Source organism: Narcine bancroftii, chromosome 3 (genome assembly GCF_036971445.1).
Source record: "Narcine bancroftii isolate sNarBan1 chromosome 3, sNarBan1.hap1, whole genome shotgun sequence".
NCBI lineage: Eukaryota > Metazoa > Chordata > Chondrichthyes > Torpediniformes > Narcinidae > Narcine > Narcine bancroftii.
In genome coordinates, this window is record NC_091471.1 from 193,419,139 (window position 1) to 193,438,203 (window position 19,065).

Below are 19,065 nucleotides of genomic sequence, written 5' to 3' on the forward strand. Positions count from 1 at the left end.
GGTGAGGACTTTCTGAGAAATCTTCTAGAACAAATGACTAAGATTTGATTTATACAGACACCAGAATTGTTTATATTGGGACTTACAGAAGCTGTAAGATCAGAAGTGAGGGTGTCGAAACACCAATTAGAATTTGTAAAGATCACATTGGCGGTGGCCAGGAAGAGCATAGCGGTTACCTGGAAATCTGATACCCATCTAGATATGACTCGTTGGCAAGTGGAAATATATGCTTGTATATCTATGTCCCTTAGGGGAAAAAATACGATGTTTTTTCTAAAAATCTGGAGTGCACATCTTGAAAACGTAGGTGTAGATTCCTAACGATGGACCCTCCCTCCCCTTCCCTCGATCCCCTGCATCTGGGAACCACCTGGGATTCCAGGAAGTCAGGGTATTTGTCCATTAGCAGGAGATTGATGAATCCAATGAAACCTTTTTTTTAACCTTTTTTTTTGTCTCTTTTCAATTCTGTTTACTATTTTATTTTCCCCTGTGTGGATGGGGGAGGAGGGGGGTGTAGTGCCAGGGTTAGGGCTTCTTTTTTTATCTTACTCAAAATCATCATCTAAATTATAAGATTATGTTTTCTTTTATGGCATTGATGAATTTCATGTTTTTATGTTAATTTGAAAATATAAGAAAAACCTTGACAAATATCTATAGATCTGCTGTATCTACAGATGTGATGACTAGCTGCATCATAGCCTGGTATGGGGCATAAATACCAATGAGCAAAAAGCCCTATGACACTGCTCAGTACATCACAGGCAAAAATCTCCCAACTGTTGAGAAAATTTACATCAAATGCAGCTGAAACAATCAAGGATCCATATCACCCAGGATATGCTCTGTTCTTGATGCTTCCAACAGGAAAGAGATATAGGTGCCAGAAGTCTCGTACCATCAGGTTCAGTAAAAGTTCCTATCCCTCCACCATCAGACTCAATCAGAGACACATTTAAGAACTCTTTGCATATTATTTATTATTGACTATTTATTTTCAATGTTGCACAGTCAGTTTATTTGCATATTCTTGTTTACATTTCTCTCTTTTATTTACATATCTTTTTTCATGAGTCAAATTTTTTGGACTACTGGTAAGAATCTCAGGACTGTATGTGATGTTATGTATGTAGTCAGATAATAAATCTGAACTTTGAACTAACATTCCCAGTTCATCAAGATCCTGTTATAATTTCACTGTTCACTTTCCCACCATTTTAGTGTTACCCCATTTTGTCACCATTCCGAATCTTAATAACCAAGCCAATTATCTTCTGATCCAAATTACTGAATCAGAATCAAAGTGGCAGTTCTGGAGGAAGCTAGAGACAGAGAAAGATCCATGCCAGCAATGACAGGGACTGCAGGTCATTACAGCCTACAAAGCAAGGGCAGACACTATAGATGGCTGTGATGCTACATTACCTGATGAGCTGAACACCTTCTATGCCCACTTTGAGAAGAAGAACTAAACAGTGCCTACTAGAATCCCTGAAAAGGCTGAGGACTCTGTGATATCTGTCTCTGAGGGCAACGTTAGAACATCATTCAAAAGGGTGAACCCTCTCAAGATGTCAGGTCCTGATGCCGTACCTGGTAGGGTACTGAAAATCTTCATCAATCAACTAGCCAGAGTGTACACAGACATTTTCAACCTCTCACTGCTTCAGTCAAAGGTTAGCACCTGCTTCAAAGGGCATCAATTATCCTGGTACCCAAGAAGAGTAGTGGGAGCTGCCTCAATGACGACTGTCCTATAGCACTAAATTCTACTGTGAGAGGCTGTTCATGGCCAGAATTAACACCTATCTAAGCAAAGATCTGGACCCAGTGCAATTCACCTATCATCAAAATTGCTCCACAGCAGATGCAACATCATTTGCTCGCCACTCAGCTCTGGATCACCTTGAAAACAACAATTCATACATACAGCTGCTCTTCATCGACTATAGCTTGGCCTTCAATACCATTATTCCCTCAGTGCTGGTCAAGAAACTACCAACTCTAGGCCTGTGTACCTTGCTCTGCAACTGGATCCTTGACTTTTTCATTGGAAGACCACAGTCAGTATGAATTGGAAACAATTTCTCCTCTTCTAAATTAATGCAGGCGCACCCCAAGAATACATGCTTAGCCCACTGCTCTACTTATTATACACCCATGACTGCGTGGCCAGGCACAATTCCAATACTATCTACAAGTTTATCGTATTGAATGGCGGAGCAGGCTCGATGGGCCATTTTTGGCCTACTCCTGTTCCTCCTTCCTATGTTCCAATGACACAACAGTTGTCAGCAGAATTACAAATGGCAATGAGGAGGTGTACAGGACAGAGATAGATCAGCTTATTGAATGGTGTAATGACAACAAACTTGCATTCAACATTAGCTAAAACAAGGAGATGATTGTGGACTTCAGAAGGAAGTCAGGGGAACACAACCCAGTCCTCATCAAGGGCTCAGTGGTGGAGAGAGTCAAGAACTTCAAATTCTTTTAATTAAAAAAAAATCAACACATATATGATAATTATAACAATTAATATCAAATCACAATGTTACAGTGTTTACAAATATATGTTGATAATGTATAAAAGAGAAAAGAAAGAAAAAAATTAAAAATATTCTACTAAAAACAACTACTAAAATGAAAAGGAACCCCTTAAAACCAATTAAACCCTCCCCCTAATCTAAACTAATCCCAATAACTAAAATCTAAAAATAAAATACACAATAACATAACTGTATATTCATTTGGATTTCTTCAGATGATGCTCAAGGATCCCAAAAAGAACATTATTCCAAAAACTATTATTCATTTAGGGAAAACTTCATTGGTTTGGATAATTTAAAACAAAAAATATTATAATTGTAATCTCATTATTCAAGCATACAGGCTCCAAATGTAAAAATACAGAGTATTTATCCCTTGAATTATATGTATTTTTTTCTAAAGGGATACAACTTTGAATCTCTGTATGCCATCTTTCTAATGTTAATGAAACACCTGATTTCCATGTTACAGCAATATATTTCCTTGTTATTACTAACACTAACTTAACAAATTTCAATTGAAAATCTGACAAAGATAATTTAGGGGTTATATTCTCAAAAATTTCCAGTAATAATAATTCAGGATTTAACAGAAAAGCAACACCAGTAATTCATTGTAAAAACTTATTGACAGAAATCCAAAAAGGTTTAAACTTCGAACAAGACCATGTAGAATGAAGAAAAGTTCCAACTTCTTTTCCACATCAAAAACATTGGTCCGATGTATCCGATCTCCATCTACTCAATTTCTGAGGTGCAATACATAATTGATGTAAAAAAATGACCTTACATTGATAATATTAGACATAACTTCTTTAGATAAATCTTGCCAGGCCTTGATCAGTCCTGGAGTCTCCCCATTGATGCAATCACAAAGAAGGCTCGCCAGTGGCTATACTTCATGAGGTATCTGAGGAGATTTGGTATGTCACTGAAAACTTGAAAAAAATTACAAGTGTATGGTGGAGAGCATTCTGGCTGGTTGCATCACTGCCTGGATTGGAGATGCCAACTCTCAGGACAAGAAGAAACTCCAGAGGGTTATTAACTCGGTCTGCGACATCACAGGCATCAGGCTTCACTCCATCAAGGACATCCACATGAAGCGGTTTCTTTAAAAAAATCAACTTCTATCCTCGAAGTCCCCCACCATGCAGGCCGTGCCCTCTTCACTCTACTGCCATCGGGAAAAAGGTACAGGAACCTAAAGACAAGCACTCAACAGCACAAGGACAGGTTCTTCCCCACTGCCATCAGATTCCAAAATAATAATTGAATCAAGGATGCTACCTTACTTTTTGTGCACTACTATTGTATTTTTTATAGTAATGTTGTAAGATGGTTAATAATATGAATATTTGCACTATGTTGCTGTGGCAAAACACCAAATTCCATGACTTGTTTATGACAATAAATTCTGATTCTGATTCTGAAGTACAGGTTAAGAAAGTGGCTTATAAAGGCTAATGTGATCACTTGATTTCCATAGAAAGAAAGAAAAAAAGAGCAAAGTTTCTATGTGTGACTTCTATTGAACAGGGTTGGATGGAATTAAGGGCTTCAAGATTTTGTATAATATGTCTAGCAGAATAGGCCCAGGGTCCTGGAACTTGAATTCTGTACAAGTTAGAGAAATTGGAAATGGATGGCACAGTGGCAGAACTAGTTGGCCTACTGTGTTTCAATTCCTGGATTTTCCACTGATTTCCAGATTTGGCTGCATGCAGTTTGAATGTGACCACATAGGGTTCCCTGTAGGTACAGGTAGGTTGGTTAATTGGGCATTATATATTGTATCTCGTGAAGGAGGGAATTAATTGATAGGAATAGAATGGAAAGAGATTGTTGGGAAAATTAGTGGGGAATGGGATTGTTCTATGAACAATGCCTGTATCATGAGGAAATATGGAAAGTTCTTAGAACAGAGAGAGTTGAGAGATAAGCTTATAGAGATGTCTAGCATTGTGACAAGGAGTCTCGATAGAAGGGTGAAAAGAAACTGCTCTCATTGGTGGGTTTGATCAAGGAGTGGAGGACATAGATTTAAGTTGATTGGCAACAAAAAAAAGTTGGACTTTTCATATTTTTCAGGTAGTAATGATCTGGAATTTGCCTCTGGGAAGTTTGGTGCAGAGCCATTGGTGCTGGCCCTTGTGCTTATCTACAGTGTAAGTCCAGTAGCTGCAGCACAGCTGGCATAATGCTGTTGAATTTCAGTGGGGGAGAGCATGATGGCCTCGAGCAACTCTGGGGTGTGATCAGTACTGCTTGGCATGGATGGACATGAGTCCCTGCTGGGTGGGTAATAGGAAAGGTACAGGCATGCTGACAGGCCTAGGAGGATAAATACAATATTCCAAAGAGCTGATAACATTTCTGATCTACAATGCCTCTGCATCTCTCCCAGAATGGCAGCTATGGGCAAGGTTATTGGCCATGATGGTGGAATTGTGATCTTACAGGGCAGAAATCAGGATGGGCATTGAGGTCCTCTGAACCACCACCTCACCTTTAGATGACAAGTAAAACAAAACTAAATTGTAGGGCCCTGGGGCATGTTGCAGAATTGATTTGAATTGTTTATTGTTTTATGAATTGAGATGCAGTGAAAAACAAAGCTTTGCTTGCCATACAGGTATTGAAGAAAAAAGTTGCCACGCTCCAGCACTATTTTGGATTTTAAAAAAAAACTTTCATAGCAGGTAGCAAGATTAAGATTCCTTTATTGTTGTGTAATGATACACAAAATATAATAAGGCAAAAATTCATCAGCATTTGCCTGCATTAAAGACACACAAAGAGGTGCCTCTAGTGTAGCCCGGCATCCTCAATAATAAAAGAAAGTAAAGCAAAAGAGAGTCCCTTTAGAGACATCGAGTATCCATCGATTTGGCTCCTTTGCTCCTGAGGGCATTTAACTTTACCAGAATAGGCAAATCAAATTTAAAATTCAGATGAAAAATAACAGCAGTGTCCTGAAGGGCTTCCAGTGAGACAGTTACTTCATTGTTCCAGTAAGAGTGGCCTCTTTAGCCTTTTTATAGAGCAGAGATACCCAGCGGTACAGGCTTTTATGACTCAGGTGATCAGGATAGTGAAGAAGGCAATTCAGGCACTTGCTTTCATCGGTCAGGGCATTGAGTACAGAGGTTGGGACACCATGTTACAGGTCTACAGGTTGTTGGTAAGGACAAATTTGGAACACTGTGTATCGTTCCAATCACATTTCTACAGGAAGGATGTCATTAGACAGAAAAGAGTGCAATTGAAGTTCTTAAGTTATCAGGAGAGCCTGGATGGGCTGGGACATGTATCCATGGTCCATAAGAAAATGGGGGACCTTATAGAGTTTTACAAAATCATAAGGGGCAATTTAAAGTGAATAACCATAGTCTTTTGCCCCGGGTAAGTGAGTCCAAAACTAGATAACTGGGAGGCAAGCATTGTAAGGTTATTGCAGGGCCATTTTTTTTCCCACAGAAGGTAGTGTATATATGGAGCAATATGCCTGATGAAGTGTTCAATGCAGGTACAATTAGAAGATTTAAAAAGGTGTTTGGAGAGATATATGAATAGGAGAGGATTAGATGGGCAAATGCAAGCAAATGGCACTAACTCAGATGAACAAATTAGTCAATATGCTAATTGGGTCCACATTGGGTCATATTGCGAAAGAGAATCTTTGGTTATTTTAAAACAAAAATGAATACAGCTGGACAAACAGATTTTTTAAATTACTTTGCAAAGCATGAGAACTCCTTTACAGCAGGAAGCACTGCTATCAGCAGCTTATCTTGCTGTCAAGAGAGTTCCCTCATTGCTTAAAAATCACTTATTTTTATCCCTTCAAACCCTGAGGTTTCTGGAAAATGTGAACAGACTGCTCCATGTAAGTAAATATTCCTTAGTGTTCCCTTGGGATTTGTTAATTAGAGTCATATCCCTTACCCAATGGTTAATAGTCTTTTACTCTTTGGCTTGGCTTCGCGAACAAAGATTTATGGAGGGGTAAATGTCCACATCAGCTGCAGGCTCATTTGTGGCTGACAAGTCCGATGCGGGACAGGCAGACACGGTTGCAGCGGTTGCAGGGGAAAATTTGTTTGTTGGGTTTTTCCTCCTTTGTCTTTTGTCAGTGAGGTGGGCTCTGCAGTCTTCTTCAAAGGAGGTTGCTGCCCGCTGAACTGTGAGGCGCCAAGATGCACGGTTTGAAGCGATATCAGCCCACTGGCGGTGGTCAATGGGGCAGGCACCAAGAGATTTCTTTAGGCTGTCCTTGTACCTCTTCTTTGGTGCACCTCTGTCACGATGGCCAGTGGAGAGCTCACCATATAACACGATCTTGAGAAGGCGATGGTCCTCCATTCTGGAGACGTGACCTACCCAGCGCAGTTGGATCTTCAGCAGCGTGGATTCAATGCTGTCGGCCTCTGCCATCTCGAGTACTTCGATGTTAGGGATGAAGTCGCTCCAATGAATGTCGAGGATGGAGCGGAGACAACGCTGGTGGAAGGGTTCTAGGAGCCGTAGTTGATGCCGGTAGAGGACCCATGATTCTTTTATTACCTTACCTGTTTTTATGCTGCATGACTTTGTGCATTGATTAGATCCATTATATGGAATTGGAAGAGGCCAATTATGTAATTTATTTTGCTTTCATTCACAGTTGACATTTCCTTGTATTTTTTTTTAATTTTATCATCTAATTTTTCTTTGGGGGTAATCCTTGGCAAGACTGGAAATTGTTGATTTTTCAAGTTGTCTTCGGATAGTGATATTTGGCATGGAGCTTGAAAAGCTCCTGTCCACATGTGGAGCCATTGTGATAAAGGGGTGCTGGACTGATCAGCACTTGTGCCCCAGCTTTATTCAAAAGAGATCACTTTCTACATAATTCACATATCCTGACATTTGAGATTTTTTATTCTTTCAGGTCCTTTAAGTTAATGGCATTAATATATCCATGGAGGGACCTAGATAGGAATGTAGGGCAAATATTTGAGTGTATCTATTGTACAAGGAAATACCTTGAGGTTCATTCATTATAGGATTTTGCAATTATGACCCTTTGCCAAATCATTGCATGTTAGCACACCTTCCAGATATCACAGAATTTCCAGCCCCACATGTATTGAGGTCCAATATGATTACCCCACATGTAATATCTGCTGGAGAACTTAGAAAGCCACATGGATCCATGTGCATTTATCATTAGAGATGACAGATGGTGAGAGATTGTGAAATGGTGACGGTTGGGAAAATGTTGTGGTGGGGGTAGAGAAAATGACATATCTCAAATGGAACAAGAAGATACTTTTTGAAATAGGCTATGTCAAATCAATAAAATTAACTCATAAATTTTCACCCAAATAAGCATTGATTTTTTTTATGTGCATCTTGCAACATGGACAATTACATAGCAAAGGAACTTAAAACCTGACTACTGGCCAATAGAATTGTGATCTTATTATATGGAAGTAATAATAAATAGAGACAGTTTATGAGAACTCTTTATCAACATTTTTTTAAAAATGAACTCTAAATGCATTCAGAAGTTGTACATACATCAAATTCGAATAGAATTGTAATAAACGAGATGTATTTTTACATATCTCATGAATCTCACACATTCTGTTGAGTTGAATTGAAATGTTCACTGCATAAACCAAAATCAAGCAGTGACAACTACCATTGCTCTAGTGTAAAACTAAATATGTAATCTTATAATCTTATTTCAAAGAAAAGTAAACACTGAGTGTCTATTTTATGATCAGATGGCAGTAACTCTTGTTGACAAATGATAGAAATAGTGTTAAAAATGATTTTTAAACCTTTTGACCTACAAGGTTTAAAAGAATTAAGCATGATTCTTGCTTGTAAGCCCCTTGGTGAAAAGAAAGATGTTAGTTTGCCTGTGAGATTGATTGACAGTGGTGTTTGGCGTTCAGCTGCAAATGCTGCCTGCCATCTACAGATTCATGATGAGTAAATATAGAAGACTATTTGTCACTCAGATTGATGGATTATTCATAAATGAGATGGTTCTGATTCAGATTCTGAATTGAATGAAAGAAAGAAATTCTACAATACAAATGGACTTGGAATCAAACAAGTAGCATTCATCATTAAGGGAATTACTGTGGGCAGTGCCAAATATTGAACTTTAACATTCATCATTGTCTTATCTTAATTCAGTTGAAAGAAATGTTTGTATTCTTTTGTAAGTGTATGTAGAATGTTGAATAAACCATATGAATAATTGGAAAGGTTTCAGCAATGCATATTGTAAATAATATATTTCACAACCATTTATCCAACTTTCTGTCAGAAATAGAACTTTCAATTTGTTCAGTATTAAATCTAAGGATGAGGTCTCATTAGTTTTCTGAGCTTGATGCAGGATCATGGAAGTTTATTCAGCTTAAATATCAGGTGAGGTCATTGATAGAAAACATATACCCTATTATTATATGCCTTTTTTCCCCAATTTCAGATTCGAGATGATTTATGAAGTGGCACAATGTCCTAAAGTTTTATATCTAGGTATTTAATTACCTCAGTGATCATGGTGCTGAAATTCTAATTTTCATTTTTACAATGTTATTGAAAATCAGATAAAAAAGACAATGTTGCTTTCAGAAGCAGTACCAATTCTACAATGTTAACTAAGCATCTTGAAGTGCTATAACTTTATTGAAAATAGGGTCTACTTATAATGAATGTATGTGTTTGAGAGTTCAAATTAGCCGATTTTAGAGGACAGATGGCCCAAACTCATTGAACAAAATGTTAGAGAGTTGGGTGGGGGGTTGGGTTGCAATGGGAACATAAAACTCATTGTGGCTGACATGGTCAACTCTCTACAGATTAATGATAGATAAAAGCAGAGTAGTTGTCATCTAGATTGATTAAATATTCATAAATGTGACTGAGCAGTTCAGATTCTGAATTGGATGAAAGAAATAAAATAATGTATCTGGGGTTGGAAGTAAACAGGTATCGCACATAATTAAAGACATTTACGGAAACATTGGAATTTAGCACATGCTGCCCAAGGTGTTGTGGGCACATTTAAATGGACACATTAATCACCAAAGCATGGAAGGCTATGGACCATGTGCTGGTAAATGAGATTGGTATAGTTGGATGCTCAATGATCAATATAGACTTACTCTGTGCTGTATTTCTACAGAACCCTGTAACTCCATGACACATCAAAGGGATAATTACAGGAAAGATGGAAGTAGATCATCAAACTGACAATAGGATGAGATAGATGAGAAAAGAGAAGGACTGTTTGGCATTGGGGCCTGATATTTTCCAAAACTGGTAAGTCATTCCCTCCCAACAGTATCTGAAATGCTATACTTGTTACTGATGGGGATAGCCACAGGGGATTCCTTCCCTCTCAGGCTGCACCCCCTTCCTTTCCAGGTAGCTACCAGTGATTTCCTGTCTGCATCTTCGACAAGACCACTTCATTAAAGCTCTTTTCTATGGTGACTTCAGCATCCTGAATGATTCCCTGTATGTCCAGCTATAACTCCAGATCCTTGATCCAGTCAGTGAACAGTTGCAGCTGCATGAACTTCCCACAGGAGTAGTGAACAGAGACACTGGAGGACTCCCTGACTTCCCCCCATTCTGCAGAAGAAGCACTGGACAACCCTCACTGCTATCTCCTCTGACTAACCACTGAAGAGAAAATCAATGATCAGCCTAACTTTATCCTATCTGTTATGGGTCATCAGCCTCAGCTTGCTGAAATCTCTCGAGTCGAAGTTTCAATGTCCAACTCTAACACTGGCTGCACTCACATTGGCACCACTGCTTACCTTCACTTGTTGGCTATTGGCAGCTGTTAATAAGCAAGTTAGCTCCATTAATTAAGCTGCTCCAGTGCTCTCTCCAACACCTGGGAACTGAAACTTTTATAGGTTGATGGACCCCTATTTAATCACCCAGCATAGGGTGTTACGGGATGGCACAGTTAACAAAATGGTTAGTGTGACACTATTACAGCACCAGTGACCCAGGTCCAAATCTCCTGCTCTCTGTAAGGTGTTTATGCATTATTCTCCCTATGTCTGTGGGTGCTTCCTCCAGGTGGTTCAGTTTCCCCCAGGCTCCAAAAATGAATGGGGTTGTCAGTTAATTTGGATGAAACTTGTCTCAAAGAAAGACAAGCTTAATTTTCAGCAATCCCAAGTACAGGCGAAACTTCGAGAAACGAGGGACAGGTGGTGGCAGAGAAAGGCTGGACAGGTGCAGATATGCAGAGAGTTTTTCAGTGCCATAAAGTCAGTTTATGGTCCTTCTAGATCAGGATGTTCCTCCTTGTTGTCATCAGATGGGTCGAGCCTGATCGAAGACCAGGAAGGACTGAAAAACCACTGGGCTGAATATTTTTCCAACCTACTCAATAGACCGTCCATAGTTGATCTTTATGTCTTACACGTACACATTCCTTTATCTGGAACTCTTGGGGGACAGTGTGTTCCAAATTTCAGATTTTTTTCCAGGTTTTGGAAAGCCCACCCGAATTGTGCTGCCGTATCCACCCCCATCCTTTTCCAGTCGCCCGGCTGCCTCCCCTGACCATCGGTCCCTCAGCTGCCCGGCCACCTCCCCCAACCGCTGGTCCCTTGGACACCTCCCCCAAACTGCTGGTCCCTCGGCCACCCAGCTGCCTCTCTCCCCACACCGGATTTTGCAGCTTTCCGGATTTTAGATGTCCGGATAAGGATTGTGTACCTGTACAGCATATCCCTCAGCAGCCAATCCTGGACGACCTAGACCTGTTGCCCTCTACTGACGAGATCAATAAAGCAATGTTGTGGATGAATTCAAATAAAGCAAAAGGGCAGGATGCTATGATCTACAAAGCTTTATGCCCAAATGGATTATAGGTGTTCCAAGACATTCTGGAAAACATCTGGATCACGACTTCCGCAATGGTCTCATCGTGGCTCTCTACAAAAATAAGGGAAGCAAATCAAACTGCAGAAACTATAGTGATATCTCACTGCTGTGCGTTGCAAGCAAAATTTTTGCCCGCATCACTCTCTCTTTGACCGCTGCATGAATGCACAGATGAAGTGCCTTTACGCCGTCATTCAAGAAACCCTTTTTGCTGAAGGCTATGCACTCTTGGTACACAAAGATAATGATCTACAATCAGTGCTGAACAAATTCTCAGATGCTGCTATGCTCTTTGACCATCAACCTGAACAAGACGGAAGTACCCCATCAGTCTGCGCCAAACACCAACACCATAAAACCAAAAATCACCATTGATGCATTGATGACACCCAGTTGACAAACGTAAACAGTTTCAAATACTTGGGGAGCATCATCTTGAGTGATGGGTCTTTGGACAAAGAAATTGACTCCAGGATCAGCAAGGCCAGCCAGGCTCTGTGGAGGCTGCGTACCAGAATGCTCAAACGTCTTCATCTCCACGAAGCTGAAAGTCTTCAGAACTTTGATCATCCTTTCTCTCTTGTATGGATATGAGACCTGGATTCTGTACTGAATTCACATCAAACAACTGGAGAACTTTCACATGAGGACTCTCCATTCCATCCTTGGCATCCATTGGCAAGACCGTATCTCCAACCTGGAGGTCTCGGGTCACACTAAGTCCACCAGCATTGAGTCCCTGATCATCAGAGCCCAGACATGGTGGGTGGGAGTCATCAGAATGGATGACCACTGTATGCCTCACCAGCTGCTCTAACGTGAACTGAAGACTGGAAGGAGACCTCAAGATTGTCCACGCAAATGCTATAAAGATGCTGTGAAGGAAACCCTATGCTACTGTGACATCCAGCCAAGAGAACTAGAAACTGTGGCTGCAGACAGATCCCATTGGCAAATCCTGTGCTATGAAGCCTACACCAGTTTTGAAGACAGGCACTTCCAAAAACTGATGGAAGACCATGAACAGCGTCCACAGAGCAACAGCCATAAAAATGGAATTTCAGTTACCCCCTCCCTCCCCCCCCCCCCCCCCCCCCCCCCCCATTGTCCGAGACTCTGCACTTCCAGACTGGGACTGCAAAGTCACCTTCGTGTTCACATATGAATTGCACGACAACATGTCTTCTTCAAACAGAAGGACGACCAATAATTGGGCAACACGAGTTTAAATGGCTGGAATTGACTTCTACTGTGCTGTAAATTTAAAAATATAAGAGCCATTTGACCCTTCAGGGCTTTAGTGACTTTCTGAAGGACTGAAGTTTGGGCATTGATTCAATGCTGAATGCTCCTGTATAAACATTTTTTTTATAAATGTGTCTCCACAGATCTCAATTTTGCTAGTGTTGAGTGTAAAATCTAAAGGACAGATTCAGCCTTTCTTCTCTGCAGTTCATTTGTTTTATTTGGGAAATGTCCCATCCAGATGTTTCTTTTTTGAGCCACTGAAACTGATATTACAAGGATTTGCAAAAAAAAACTGTTCGGGCGTCGTGACTACTCAACTTCTCTCCCCATGTCACGCATTTCAGCTGTAAGGGGATTCTGTCACTCTCAGGGTGACGACAAGATTTGGCTTGCACTTTTTGTTTAAATCATTTTGATGAAAAGATTAAAGAGTTTGAAAGTTTTCCTTATTTTTTTTTGTTCAAGTTGTGCCCAACCATGACTGAAAATAAATAGTTTAAAGTGGAAGTCATCACTACAATGTAGTTAAAAGGAAATGGAAAACATATCCAGAGCACTGTCCTTATGGCAGTGTGGTGACGATGCACCTCTGAATGTTTACTTGCAGTACTGTGTTCATCATCAAGATTCTGTGCATTGCAAAGCTGTCTCTAAAACAACCAGCATAGCTTTTCTGCTATCTAAACTGTGTATAGGTTAGTGTAGCAGTTTGCACAATGCCGTTATAATGCCAAGTGACCTGGGTTCAAATCCACCGCTGTCTGTAAGAAGTTTGTGAATACTTCTCATGTCCATGTGGGTTTCCGCCGGGAGCTTGGGTTTCCTCCCACATTCCAGAGGCATAGGGTTAGTGGATTAATTGGTCACATGGGTTTATTTGGGTGGCATGGCCTAGTGGACCTGCGTGTGCTGTCTCTAAATTTAAAAATCCAAATTCTCTTTCTCAGTTTTTGATGAAGGGTCTGAGACCTGAAAGGCTAACTTTTTTATATAAATGCTTCCTAATCTGCTGATATTTTACATTTTATCTTGTTATTCAGATTTTTAGGTAATCAGCATTATTCTTTTATCAAAGCAACTGCTCACAGGCAGTTAAGTTTGGGGTTCAAAACAAGAACAAAATCTCATCTGAAATCACTCTGCCTTATTGAGGCAGTATTCTTCTATCCACTTTTCATGTGAAAGATTCCAGGGTTACATTTTGAAAAAGAACATAGTATAGACCCCACATTCTGCCAGCATTAATCACAAAATAAAATCAAGTTTAACATCGTGCTGTTTTAAAGTTGGCTGCATCCCTTTCTGTAAGAGTATCAAGTTACAGTCAATTGTTTTTGTCGGACAACATGAAGGCATCTATGGAAAGGTAGAACATAGGAGAGTAGGATCAGGAGTTGACCCTTCAGCCCTTGGATCCAGCCCTTCACCATACACACCGTCAATTTTGATGTCATCCACAAATTTACAAACCTTAACAAATTATATTGTCTTCCATTCATTACTAAATATCTGATGAACAACAGTAGATCCAGCACTGATCTCTGTGGCACACCATTGGTCACAGGCCTCCAATCTGAAAAAAAAACAACCCTTCACTACCACTACATCTCCTTCCATTAAACCATTGTTGCATCCAATTGGTTTGTTCAGCCTTAATCTCATGTGATATAACATTCTGGACCAGCCTACCATGCAGGCTCTTGTTAAGTGCCTTACTAAAGTCTATATAGACAATGTATACCACCCTGCTCTTATCAACCCTCTTGGCCACTTTTCAAAAAAAAGCTCAATCAACTTTGTGAGACATAATGGCAACATTTCCCCACAAAATCATACTGACTATCCCTCATCAGTCCTTGCTTTTACAAATGTAGATAGATCCTGTCAATATGAATCCCCTCAAGTAACTTTTGTGGTGAACTGCTGAACTGTATTATATTCCTGATTTCCTGGCTCTGCCCCCATCCTATGACTGTACCTGCGGCCCCTCCCTCTTTTGACCATCTATAAAGCCTCCATCACCCTGACCCTTAGCCAGAAAGCCCCGGTCTCATCACAGGATGAGGTCCTTGTCCATTGTGAATAAAAGCCTGTAGATCAGTGACTCAGTCTCAGCCTCTTGAGTTACTTACTCTAAGTCAACTTTATCACCACTGGTGTCAGGTTTGCTGATCAAAGGTTCCCTGCCAAGCTCTTAGATTAAGGGACAACATTGAACACCCTCCCATCACCCAGAGCAAAGGAAGAATTAAAAATCTTTGCCAGGGCCTCTACAATTTCTTCCCTTCTTTTCCACACATACTAGGATACACTTGGTCATGCTCTGTGGATCTTTATGCATCTCAACTCTGCCAGCACATCCTCTTTCGTAATGTCAATAAGTTTCAGTACATTGCTGTTCTCTTCCCAAATTCATAAGCTTCCTTATCTTTAATATCAATGCAAATGAGAAGTATTCATTTAAGACTTCGTCTATCACCTGTGGCTCCACGCACAGAAGACTACAAATCCTTAAAGGGTCCTATGTTCTCCCCAGATACCCTTTTGCTTTTAATATACACATTACTCTGTTTTATCTTATCCACCACAGGTATCTCATATCCATCTTTGTCCTCCTGACTTCCTTCTTAATTGCATTCCTACATCCCTTAGCTGCCTATACCATGACATATGCCTTTTATTTTTCCTGACGTGACCTTCAATATTCCTCATAACCAGAGTAACCTACTCCTGCCAGTCCACTCACTTTAACAAGAACATGTTGGCACTGAACTCTCCCTATCTCACATGAGTGGTTTACAACATAAAGTCATGAAATTGAATTTTCCAATGACAGATCACCCACATCCCCTGCTTTCCTTTCTGCTACATACTCACTCGTTCATCTATTTTTCTTCTTCCTTTTTTTCTCTCCCATCCTCCCACCATGTGTTTCCACCCATCTCCTGCCTGCCTCTATTCCCTCCTCCCCTCATATAACTGTGTATAGGCAATCTTCACCTTTAGTTCTGCTGCAGTGCTTCAGTGGTTAGTGAAATCTATTACACCACCAGTGACCAGGTTTGAATCTGTGAGGAGTTTGTACGTTCTCCCTGTGCCTACATTTGGATTCTTCCAGGTGCTCCAGTTTCCTCCCACATTTCAAAGACATATGAGGTTAGTAGGTTAATTGGTCACATCTGTGTATTTGGGCGGCAGTGATTCATGGGATAGAAGAGTCTGTTACCATGATTTTTCTCAAAATTAAATTAAATTAAAAAAAATTAAAACATTGACTTGTATCTTTTGTCCCCATGGATGATGGTTGACCTGTTGAGATTTTACAATGTTCTATTTATTGTTCTAGATTCCAATATTTGTAATCTCTTTTATTCTCCTCTGTCTGAAGATGTTAATAAAGTGGGATGGATGAGAACAGAAGAGAGAGAGAGAAAGAGAGATGGAGAGAGGGAGAGAGAGAGAGAGAGAATTGTACAACTAATCAGTCAGAGAGCAGTCCTCTGCTCTACTTTTGAATAAACAGTTGGAGTTAGTTCTATTCAGCTGTTTAATTTTCTTCAGATCATACCTACTACTCCTCTAGATTATTGCCACAGCTCTCATTGGAAATGTGAGATGCAAATACTACAATTGCTGGAAATCTGAAATAAATGGGCATTCTCAGCTCAGTAACGCCTTTGGTGAGAGAAAGCTGGCTTTTTACAGCAGGTTCATGTCTTTATCTCAGAACTGGCCTAAGTGGAAAAATCGATTATCTGAAACCCTTGGGTTCTATATTAAGGGCCGTATTGTGTGCTGTTACTCAAGCTCATGCTGGGATTCACTGGAAGAGTGTATGTGGTCAAAGTCAGAGGTTAGCATGGGAGATGGATTGGGAATTAAAGTGACAGACTACAAGAGGCTCAGGGTCATCCTTGTAAACTGAATAGAGTTTGGTTTCTCCGATGCAGAGGAGACCAGATCTTGACCATTGAATGTAATTTAGTAAATTGGAGAAAAAAATTGTAGTGAATCACAGGATGGACTGTTTAACTCCACTGGTGTTAGCAAGAGAAGAGATAAAATAGCAGATTTTGAATTTTGGGCATCTGCTTGGGAGGAATGCAGTGAGATGGGGAGTGATTTTGGAGATGGAAGAGTGAACCAGGGAGTGCCAAAAGGAATGGTCCTTGCTGAATGCTGAAAGGGGATGGATATATTGTCTGGCAGTGGAATCATGTTGAAAGTGATGGAAATTACAGAGGTTGGTGGGATGGAGATGAGGAAAAGGGTAACATTGGCTTTGTTCTGGGTGAGAGGAGAGAATGTGAAAGCAAAGGTGTGGCACATGGAGCAGACACTTGTGAAATCACTGATTTACTTCACATTTCTATCACTTGCAGTTTTTAATACCTCTTTAAGTAGGATAAGTAATAATCCCTTTGGGCCTCTTCTGAAAGCCTGCTTCTGCTCGAGTAGCTGACGGACCTAGTGCACCACTCATATGTCACTAAAGATCCTAAAAGTGAAGTCCAGACATATTCTTCACTGTTGCATACTTTCACTCACAGCTGGGATAACTCACACTGACTCAGGGGCCTAAATTGAAAAATAAATGTCTTGAACCTGTTGATTTTATGCCCTATTGTTATGGAACACTCAAAATATGGTTTTTGCAAACTGAATTCTGGCCACATTGCAATTTAAAATGTTAAAATGAATTGTCGTTCCTGCACTGTGAGTTGTGCCGACTGATGGTATTTCTTTGACTGCTGTTTGAAAGTGCAGGTATGGGTTTATCTGTGCAGTTTCACTGACACCCTGCTGGAGTTTTGATCGCTCCAGACTTGGAATACCAATTTACCATATTTGAGAGTGTGATGGTTGCCAGTTTTTCCTTTGCTAACACACACTGTTTCTGGGAGCTTGCCAGTCAGCTGCTAAAATGCTGCTATCTCTTCCTGAATCCTTGCCAAAATGTCAAGGATTTCTGAATTGTACAACTAACTCACATCAGAGAGCAATCCTCCGCTCTACTTTTGAATAAACAGTTGGAGTTAGTTCTATTTAGCTGTTCAAATTTTCTTCAGCTCATATCTTCAACTCCTCTAGATTATTGCCACAGCTCCTTTTGTTCAAATTGTATACAAAAACTGAAAAAAATCTAACTACTGTATAAACTAGGAGACATGTTCTCCCAGAAACATCTAATGCACTCTGAATAATACATTAGCAGCAATTTCTATGCTAATGCTTTTACCCCAATCTAAAAAAGAGCACAATTTATTACACTTGTGACATTTCCCATTTCACACATTAACTAATGTTAAGAAGGCTTTTGAGGAAGTGATAATTTTCTGCTGTTCATTCACACTCACTGAGAACTGGTCAGTGGGGGGTGGGGGGGGGGGGTGGTGGGTTGGGAGGTTGAAATTACCCAAACTCATTTTTGCAGCGAGTCGTAACAGGTCACTGAAAGTCACCTTTTCTTTCTAGTATATTGGAATAAATTCAAATTAAAATGATAATTTATCATAGTCTGCTGTGTTATTCATGTGACATGAATCTTATACAGTATATATTGATTTAGTCTAAGAAAAATTGGGATTATTACTCAGGCATGGCTTTTTCAACAACGCAAGGCTGCTAAAAATCTGCTCCCTTCTGCAGATTCTGGGACATGTGAAGGCTGACCTACCGGGCCAATTTAATAAGAGTTTTATTTCAAATGGAATGTCTATTAATCCTCAAACAGAAGGATAGAAGTTTATATTTCCTATTCTAGTTGAGCAGTGACCAATACTATACTGCAGTAGAACCTTATCTTCTCGCAGAATTCATCCTATTGAATCGTTGCAGGGTTCATTCCACAACTGTTAAACATAATTGAATTTCCGGTCGATAGATCTGACCATGAAAGAGTATTTTGGTATGATCATGCAAATGAGCGTCTGCATCCTTTCCTCTGTTTGATTTGTACTAACTAATTTTAACCATAGATATTCCATCCAATAACAATATTAAAAATGGTTCCTCTCTGACCTCACCTCCTGTTCTTTTATAGAGGATTCCTCTTGATTTGTAATCTCCTTTCTCCATTCTGTGCATCTTCAGAACTATTTATTTCTAACTGCTCCTGGTATTGTTGACCGGTTATCAACATAAGACAATTCCATTAAAAAAAAATGTTGTAAACCAGCTTGGTTGAGTCAGCCTAATGAAAGTGAGGTTACACTTTGTGAAAGTATCAGAAAAATAGAGATCTTCAATTATAAGGCATGCAGTCTATTCTTACTGGGGTTTCCTGTGTAACATGTAATGTGCTGGATTCATGGTGGTTTATTCATCTGATCCACTGCAA

General features: G+C 40.0%; 1 long non-coding RNA gene across 2 annotated transcripts in view; it reads left to right on the forward strand.

Moving 5' to 3' along the window:
- Nucleotides 1-820: 820 nt before the first annotated feature.
- The window catches only part of LOC138757979 (uncharacterized), a 120,268-nt gene continuing 102,023 nt past the window's right edge, over nucleotides 821-19,065 (forward strand). For both annotated transcript variants that reach the window (XR_011354020.1, XR_011354021.1), the window contains exons 1-2: nucleotides 821-910; nucleotides 9,748-9,884. This is a non-coding gene — a long non-coding RNA (uncharacterized lncRNA). The remainder of the gene's footprint in view (nucleotides 911-9,747; nucleotides 9,885-19,065) is intronic.